The 10,000-nt window shown below is 37.6% G+C and overlaps 1 long non-coding RNA gene across 1 annotated transcript in view; it reads right to left on the bottom strand.

The window, feature by feature from the left end:
- LOC138047480 (uncharacterized) overlaps positions 1 to 5,576 on the bottom strand; it is a 6,477-nt gene extending 901 nt beyond the window's left edge. The window contains exons 1-4 of the long non-coding RNA XR_011131848.1: positions 5,529 to 5,576; positions 4,990 to 5,212; positions 3,142 to 3,254; positions 1 to 367 (exon numbers count right to left, since the gene is read on the bottom strand). The exon at positions 1 to 367 is cut by the window's left edge and continues 901 nt beyond it. This is a non-coding gene — a long non-coding RNA (uncharacterized lncRNA). The remainder of the gene's footprint in view (positions 368 to 3,141; positions 3,255 to 4,989; positions 5,213 to 5,528) is intronic.
- Between the last annotated feature and the right edge of the window lie 4,424 nt (positions 5,577 to 10,000).

Below are 10,000 nucleotides of genomic sequence, written 5' to 3' on the forward strand. Positions count from 1 at the left end.
CCATGAAATGTCTAATTCCCAGACCCTCCTCAAGGAGCTCAGTCACTATATTTAGAATTTTTCCCTGTTTGCATTTATTTGTTAGGTAAATTTTTTACATAAATTACAGTGACACTTCAGGAAAGACATCCCGATGCTTTAATTTCACAGTTTAATATGGAATGAATAATTGCGTTTTGTCCGTAGCAAGTGCTTTATCAGTGGTGAAATTTTTGAGTGTTATGCTATTGTTCTCACATGAACATACAAGCCTCATTCCAGTACTTCTGTGTTTGAAGAAGAACAATAATACGTCATTATGATATTTTTGTGACAAAAGAAACGGAAAGACCATGCCAGTATCATTGCACAAGCGGCCTTGCGGAGGCTGTAAATAAAAAAGAAAAAGAATTGCAGTCAGATTGAAGATCTCAATTTACATCTCAACAAGAAGTTAAGTCTTCAAGGAGCAGGGATAGCAAACGCGCTTATGAGGGTGGTTAGGACCGCTCTCCATTCAACATATTTCCGGCGTAATTTGTGTCAAATATAACGGGCTGTTTTCTGGTTTCAACAAGCCGTTCTCAAGCTACCGCGCGTTTGCTTATTGGGAAGCTTATATTAAGCTCGAGACGTTTTTGTCGATAAGGAAGGCGACCGGAAGTGATTTTGCAAAGAAAATGACGTCACACGTCACAGACCTCAAAGTGGAAATTTGGCTTCTGTGGCGAAAAACAAAAACGCGAGAAGGTGAGTTTATCTTAGGTGTAATAACTCGGTTTTTGTGGTTGATTTTTGTTGTTTTCCTGTTAATGCTGGACAATCAACTTTCTAATTCCTATTATTTATAAAAGAAACTCTTTTTTGTCAGTTCTACCACAGGTAGACAAGTTAAGACAACCCAAAGGATGCGATAGCACGTGACGTCACGTTATTCTGAGACAGTTGTAACGGCCGATTCAACTGATCGAGGAAAATGTTCCATAAAAGCTTCAAATCGCGATGTTTCTTTTCGAAAATTTATTTCATGGACAGCAAGGTAAATAAAGTTCACTCACCTACTATTTTCTGCGTTGTCCTGAGTGATTTGATGGGTTTTTGAGACGCTTCAATTTCCTCTTCAGATCCCACGCGTCGCCACATACAATATAAATAGACCTTGTCTATCCCTTGTCTATTTTATATTTATATTTATATTGTATATAGCGACGCGTGGGATCTGAAGAAGAAATCGAAGCGTCCCACAACTGTCACAAAATAACGTGACGTCACGCGCTCCCGCATCCTTAGGGGTCTACCGCCTGATCAAAAAACAGCGCTGCAGACGCCGAGACTCATGTTGCCAAAAAAACCTAGAGTAAGTCTGTTTTGAAAAATATTTGTTTTCCTTGATATATCCTTTTGTATGTGCTTCTGTTTTCTTTTTGTTTTTTGTTTTTTCCTGTGGTCTTAAATTTTAATGGGCTGGCAACGCTAAGACAACCTTTCCAAAAAGACCATGTTAAGTTTTGAAAAAAATTAATGACCGTCAAATTTAATTTCTTTTTTGGAACCCTTCATTTTTATTTGTCATTTTCTTTCCTTTACAGAAATGTACCAAAATGGATTAGACAAATCAGCTAACACTGGCAGATCTGAACTTTGCTTTACATTCAGAATCATTTCAGGATTATCGATCGTAACTGGATTGAGAATCTCTAGCCGTGTTCTCTTCCAATAAAACAAAAAGTTCATCCTCTGAAATCAATCTTTGATCGTAGCTCTAAAAAAGCATATCTCTTATCTTCCTTAAAGAAATCATGATTCAGTATTAGAAAGCAGACAAGGAATCAAAACTGCTCTACAATTAAGTAGCGATGCCGTAAAATCACTGACGCGACATGCTTCATACAAACAAGTCACGTCACAGACGCCGGTCTCAACCCAGTTTCACCTTAGCTGCTTGGCGACCATGTTGACAAAAACGTCTCGTGCTTAAGCTCCCTATTAGCGGAGCTCAGTGCGCCGAGGGCACGCGCGCGACGCACCATGGTTAAGAAAATATGATAAGCTATCGATGCGGGAAATTGTGGTTTTAGCTACGACGTCACTATGCGACCGTCCGTCCGTCCATACGTCCACTTCTCCATGTATGCCAAATGTGACAAGTATCACGTGACCATATCGCGGGCTCAACTTGAGAGCTCGCAGTAAAATGGCCGCCTCAGTGAAGGGCTATATGTGGTTCGTTTGTGCAAACATATTTGCTTTTTATAGAAAGTTAAAAATGATTTTTCACTGAAAAACCTCTTTTAAAGGATGGGTAAAAATATCAGAGAAACAATTTCACGCAATTTTAGAACGGCAGCTGGAAAATAACAGGGGTATTAAGGTGGATGATTTACATAAACATTTGGCGTGCGAGCCATTTTTCTTTTTAGCTCATGTTTTTTTTTAATTTTACGAACTACTTCGTGGCCGCCTTTTTCACGTCGAAAATCGCGCTAGATCGCCAAACTTCATATTTTAGACTTAAATTAGGTTTTAAAAAAGTTTTGAACTATCTATTCATATAATTTTTTTGCCCATCGAAGTCTGAAGGGTAATTAATTACACAAACCACAGTCTTTTTTTTTTGTCGCCATGGACAAATCACAAGATTCACGGATTTTTCTTTCTTTTAGCCAAATTTGGTGGAAATATTGGTGAACTAGATTTTAAAAACTTCTTTTCAACTTTTTGTATCAGCACAATATTTTTGCAAATTTTTGTACTAACGGTTATTACTCTGAAACGTCCTTGGTTTTTATGCTGAATTTCTCTTTTTTTGTTGAAAGGCTATTTTATAACCTATAATATGAGATATTCTAAGCCAAATTACTATAAATAATTAATTCCGAAAAAGTTAATTAGTTTCATAGGTTTTTGAGGACCCATGTTAAACTTTTCAAACCGACGCAAATGAGATAAAAAAAAAACCCCTGGAGCTTCTTTCTTCATTCTTCCTTTCTGAACAGTTTTCTTATGAAACTGTTTGACTCACTTTCAGGCTCACTCAAGTGTGTTCTCATGCCGTGATTCGTCTCGAAAGAGAGTGTCTCAAATAGGTTATGCAACCGTTCCTTCGTTTGTTCGTTCGTTCAATCATCGGTCTGAACTTAGGAAACAACTGTCTTTACTCACCTGGAAAATGACTTGATTCGAGTCGCTGACATTCAGAATATGATGGTTGTAGGATTGAATGCACGCTGGGACTTCACGTGCACCCACAATAGAAAGATGTTCTGGGGTAAAAACTAAGAGAAAATAATCATCATTTACCGATAGTTTCATTATCAGACTCAGTTAGGGAATAGAAAACAGTCAGGGAACAGGGATGGCGCTGTGTTACGATCGTTCGCCTACCAACAATGTGGCACGGGTTCGGTTCCCAGACTTGGTGTCACATAAAAGGTTGATTTTGTTGATTCTTACGATGGCCCAGGATTGGCCTTTATGCTTGAAGGAGGCAGAGCCCGAACTAAATTTGTATTTAGAAACCTTTTTTGTGTGCCCTGGTGTTGCCTCATAATTCCATGAATTGGAATTTACAATTCACATTTCTTTCTACGGAGCTAACGTTTTCTCCGAACACTTGCATTGAAAACGGCTCCTCTCACCGAATATTCACTACTTGCACAAATCCCATAATACACCACTTTTACCCCCCAAAAATCTGCATAGGCATTGTTTTCGACTTCTCTTAGGACATTTTCATGTCCCAGGAGAAATTGCAAACAATGGGATTGTGCAAGTAGTGAATTGTTAATTTTCTACTTTCTTAAATCTCATAATACACCTTGTTGCGCATAGGTATTGTTTTCGATATTTCTCTTGGGATTTCTTCATGTTCTACGAGAAATAGCCCCTATGCGTGATAACGGCTGACCAGCTAATTTCACCACCATGCCTCGAATTCGAAATTCAAACTTGGAAATTTTAGCTGGAGCTGAATCCCAAAGGAACAAACTTGTAAAGAAAACCCACGTGCAAACAGTATGGTATGTCCAGATGATATGAATAATTTCGTGCAAACGAAGCTCGGTGGTGATATTAGATTTAATTAATTATTTTTTTGGGGTCGTGTCGTACCTCACTGAATAGGCTTGATGACTGGCGAAAAGAACAATAGTACAGAAAACAATAGGAACTACGACAATTTACAGCCAATGAAATATGGTGTTCAACAAGAGGTACAACCCTACTCGAATTTATGACCATATGCCATCATCATGAAAAAGGCCCACTGGAAACAATGACTATGCAAACTTTTGCGGGTAAAAAAGATGTACTATGGGATTCGATAAAAGTAGTGAATAATAACATACTCACACAATGAGTAATCTCTGCGTATTGACCATTTTCACATGTTCCATTATACATTTTTTTGGCCCACCAGATTTTACTCTGAGGAACCATTGTTTTCTAATGCTCTTCTGAATATGCAGTGTCCCAAGATCATGCCCATTTGAAAACAATGGTTTATGCAAAAGTTGGGGGACAAACAAAGAGTATTATGGGAAATGTGAATTTTGAATGAACACAGGAAATATGGAGGAAAAAATGATAATTAATGAGGTTTGAGAAAACGATCACTCAGACTCGGGATACTAAGTTTTCAGTCGTAGGCAAATGTTCCTGGTCATTCTCATGGCCCATTCTGTCCACATAGGTGTACTCAAATGCGCTTTGCAACAAGCAGGAGTGAAGCAAATTTAACTTGCCAAAACGCCCAACTGACGGGAACCAACCCATTGGTCTCATCACAAAAAAATGATGGTTCGAGATTCGGGAATCCAGCACACTAAACACTAAAACATGTCAACAAAATTTACCTTTCAAAATTGCAATTATCATTTCTGAAAATATTCTTTTTCCGGAACACGCATTAGTTCACCTGATTTGTGATCTGTATTTAACCAATGACCTTTGACCTGAACGAAAAAACCTTAACTACGCAACACACAAAACTCCATGAATCAGGTTTCTTACTTGTGACAGTGGTATCCTTGCCATTCACGCCATCGCCATCGCAAGTTGCGTTGCAGATATTATTTTTGCCGTTAGAATCGCATTGAATTTGGATCATTGTGTCGACTTTTGGCTTACATCCATTTCTTTTCAAGGACTGTAGTTCAACATTTCTAAAATAAGGCTTTGTAGTGACGACTTTAGGATTGGCCGCTGGATAACCCAATGATACCGTGACAACAATCTAAATATGCAATAGAGATGATAATCAATTAATTAATACTAAATTTTACTTAACTAATCAATCAGCTCCTTTCTTCCTTCATTCATTCATTCGTGCTATTATTTATTCACAAGGAGACAAATGTTATACTAGAATTAAAACGTTATTATGAATTTCTTGTTTCTCTCTTCGGCGCTTCGCTCGTTAACCCGCTTATTGCTTCCCAAAGCAGTTTAATTTTAAAAAATGGACTGTGAGTCAGCTGGGAGAGCTTTTCGGATCTCTTTAACGATATCTACATAATGCAGATTAATAGTAAAACAAAGTTAACACTTACTTAGCATATTACAATTTACAACTGCAGGCTCATTTGCGACCAGATTCACTAATTCTCATTTCAAATTGGATTACAATTTCACAATTCGTTCAGACTGACGTAAGTCCTGCAGTAAGTGGATTACTTCATGAACAAAGATGTAATTGAATGTCGAAATTGTGCATTGACCCAAAATTCTAAGTTAACAGTCCAAAAAAGGGTCTAGGAGGACATAGTAAAGGAGCGGATTTCTCAACGACTTGGCTCTTCAACGAGTCTAATGACCTTTTCTACAGGATGCCTTGTGTGGGACGACAGCACTCTCACGCACCAAATAAAATTAGCTCGCCTCAGCATAAAAAAGGAGTTTTAAGGGCGGAAAATGAAGCGTGCTGCGGCTATTAGTCCTGTTGATTTACAGGTGTTAATGGTACTTACTGCATAAAACAAGATAAATTCCATCAGGGCGTAATTATCGTTTGAATCGCAGTCCAGTGATTACTTTGAAAGATCAAGTGCATTATATTTGGCTTCAGGAAAAAAGGTCTTTATTTATACAAAACCGATACAATTGGGAACTCTAGTTGAGCTGCAAAATGTAATGATTCAAGAATTTATCTCCCACAAACTCGGATCAAAATATTTTCCAGATGAGTAAGGCCTCCTCCATCACTAAGTGATTTGAAAATAGTAAACGCAGATGATACCCCTGCATAAGTTCTTCCTTGTCCCAAACTCAGACTTCCTTTATGCTTATTTCATTTTGTAAGTGTACAAAATGGTACGAACTTGCTCGAGCATTTAGTTATTTATGGGCATGCGATGGTGTTTTTAAAGTTCTCAAAATTTCAAGAGCCGTAGATGAGTGCAATTTGCGAACTTTACTCCATCGCTGCATCCACAGCTCGCGGCACTTCCGGATTGCACTTTATAGCCTATTTATTTATTTATTTATTTATTTATTTCCTTATTTCTCATTGACCGATCAGAATACGATACTTTGTTAAGTATATAATAGGGACCTTTAGATTGGAAGACTAGGACGATTACCGGTACGAGTTTTCCGTACTGAACATGGGCATAGATTTGGAGGCCGACATTTTTCGAAGTGTGCGTGCTCACAGCGGATAGCTCGTACTCGCAGTTGTCCTCGTGCTCCCATGTTAAGGTTCCTAATAAAAAAAGATAGGACGGAGCGAGAAGATAAAATCACAAATGTAGCAATGAGCGTGATAACTGATTTTTTTCTGGAAAGAACGCGAAATAGTCTCTTGACCCCTTCCTAATCTCGGGTTAATCACTCAAAACTTCGAAAACAACACTGGTGCAATTTAATACAACTTTAGCGAATTATATACCTTAATATACCTTATATACCTTAAATACCTGCGGGATCTTATGCACTTCACCTTTCTCAATTGAATTCCGTTTAAAAGATATCATGCTTTTCACAAACAAAACGAAGCAATTACAGGCGACGGAAATCTTTAATTCAAACTTCTCCCCAAGATGGAAACAATCATCAATAAGATTCAAACGAGCTTTCATGGAATCCACCTTCGTTTCAAGATCAAAATTCAAGTTTAAGTTTATTTTTTTGTAAAAGCAAAGTTAAGGACAAAAAAATATACACTCCTTACGCTTCAGTTGGCAATGCTTATCGAAGCGTGTTGTGTAATTATATAGATGAAACAGTAAACTTACACGTAAGGGAGAACTGATCCGCAAGTACATTTATATCATTCAGTAAACTCACACAAAAGGAAGGGAAAAAAGAAAACTCATCAATACAAAATCTGAGTACATTATCGACAGTTAACGAACAAAAAGTGGTTTAGTTACATAATCGCAGCAAATAAAACACATTTTTGGTACGATAATAACGATCACTTAATTTTAATATTAATAGTGGGCGTCAACAGAAACATCCTCAACTCCAAGTAATAAAAGAAGAATTTTTGAATTCGTTTTTAGAACCACATTTTTGTAAGTGAACGACATTCAGGATGTAGAGAGTTCATAATCGAGTTCCAAAGTTAGCAAAATACTTTAACAGTAACTTAAGTGGCGCTTCGCTGACGTTAAAGTTACCGACAGTTGAGCGGAGGAATGAGTTTTGTTTTGTTTCTGAATTTTCTTCATCACAAAATCATTAGAGATATCATGCATAATCACTGGATACTCTTTCAAAGTAGAGCATATTGACTGGAACCTTGAAAAAAAAGAGGAGACAAAAAATGGAGGGGCATGGAATCTGTCATCACAAAAAAAGATAGGACAGAGGGCTTGTTATTTTTTTCTTAAATCACACTTAGAGCCGTTGCCCTAAGCAACTATACCATATTGCGTACACGGAAGTATTAGCGATCGATAAATTTGAAGAAGGGTACATGTTTGGTGGTTCTCGGGCTTTACCTATTAAAATTAAACCTACAATTTTTCTAAACACCAGCAATGGAATCAAATTGTTGTTTCCAAGTTGCGTGCCTGTCAATTAAATTCCATGAGAATTCAACGTATAATCCTTATTTTCAAGAAATGTTACAGGATTAATATTAGAATGGTTATCTTGTAATTTTTTTTTATAAACAGTGAGAATGTTTGGACAGAAAATTGAGAATTTATCGTAAAGTGCACAGTCCTCAACACAACCTCAAATTTAGTCCGGCATTTCACGCCGTTGTCAAGACGAGAACGGCAAAACGTGAGACGTGCGGAGAGTGCAGAGCTGTTGTTTTTGCTAATTAATTGAACTGAATTGTTTTATGTCGCTCTTGTCGCTATCCCCGCACTTGCTTATTTAAGCTCTCTAATCTCTCTTTTGAAAGACCCTGAGTTCGCAAATTTTCAAAGCGATGATCTCGTCCCTTGCGCACGAAAAGAATCTTTCGATGCATTCAATCGTTCAATCTTTCGATGCAAAGTCATATGTTGAAAAGTTCTTAGAATGCGTAAAAAAGGAACACATAAAGCTGCTTTAATTAAACTTGAATAATCTTCACTGAGCGATGCGGGAAAGGGGAAACTTGTGTTACAATTTGACGTCATGCAACGTACTGCTTCATGGCAATGTTATGGCATCGGAGGAAAAGTATAGCTTTTCTTAAATGAGTTCCTGATAGAGAGTAGATCCCTAAAAAGCCGAGGTTCTCCGAATAGTTTCCTTTTACGTCCAATTTGTCTCTGCTAACAACTAAGTCTCATCCGGAGGAATGATTGAATTAGCATAGAGTCTAGACGTTTAGTTCGATACACTTCTTAAGCCTGATATTTATCAAAACGTTTTTTCTCCATTTGTCCCTTTTAGTAGACGTTTATGACTGACACATCCTCAATAAACTTTTCACTCATGTTTCATCCTAGCGCTCTGTGATTGGCCAATTTCAATGATTGGCCAATTTCAATTTCAGACCGTCCGTCGTTGTTTTTGCTTTACACTCTCGTTCAAAACAAAGCCTCAAGATGGGATTAAAAAAATAGAAGGAAAAAATATATTTTATCTGAATATATATATATATTTTTATATATTAGGCCATCCCCTTTTTTTTTTCCGTTTCGTGTCGTCCGACCGACCCAAATTTTTGGAATTTTCAAAACAAAAAAACAAAACAAAAAAAAAAGCTAAAGACGTTTTTAAGCCATTTTATGTCGCATAGGAGTTTCGGTGGTTGATCCTTTTCCCCACCGAGACGCTGTCTTAATTTTGCAACAACCTTCACCAACTTTTCCGCCATATTGATTTTGGGTTCATGTCTTGTTGTTTTCCTGGCTCCACAGCTATTATGCTGGGGTAGCAGGGCTCCGATTCCGAGAATGCTTATGATTTTTTTTTAGGCTTCTTTTTTTCAATACGACCGACCGACCCGATATCAGGAAACGCATTCGACGCGAAACGGAGAAAAGAAAGGGGATGGCCTAAATGGTGATTCTATATGATACTCGTCTAAAATTTCGAGTGCTCCTTTGCAGGAGTCGAACCTTCAACCTTCGGATGCTCTGCCTCGGAGCTATAGGAGACTCGTCAGTGGTGACTCACGGATACTTCATATGCGAAAAAAAGTGTCTAACAGACTTAAGTATTTATTTCTATACATGATTATTTTTCTCGTTAAGGAAATCCTGAACTTTAAAGGTGGGTTCCTACGGCTAGTCTTTTAGAAGAAGGCTCTATGAATTAACAATTTTCTAGGGAACTTTCCATTAAGAAACAGGGCGACCCAAAGCGTGAAAAGGTCCTCAACCTCCCCAATTTTAATTACAGGGCAAGTACATCTATTTTTTGTTTTTGTTTATACCGCAGATTGACTCATTTTTCCACGCTAGGAATCTCACACTGAGATCGAAGGCAAGAAATATCACATTTAATTGACTTTAATTTGCCGTCAACCATAACTTTTCTCATCAGGTCACTTGGGAATATGCGCGCCCAGTAACTAAAAATTACGAAAATCAGGAAGAAATCAATGCCCGACGATAACATATTAATTCACCAT

The sequence above is a fragment of the Montipora capricornis genome, chromosome 1, assembly GCF_036669925.1.
Source record: "Montipora capricornis isolate CH-2021 chromosome 1, ASM3666992v2, whole genome shotgun sequence".
NCBI lineage: Eukaryota > Metazoa > Cnidaria > Anthozoa > Scleractinia > Acroporidae > Montipora > Montipora capricornis.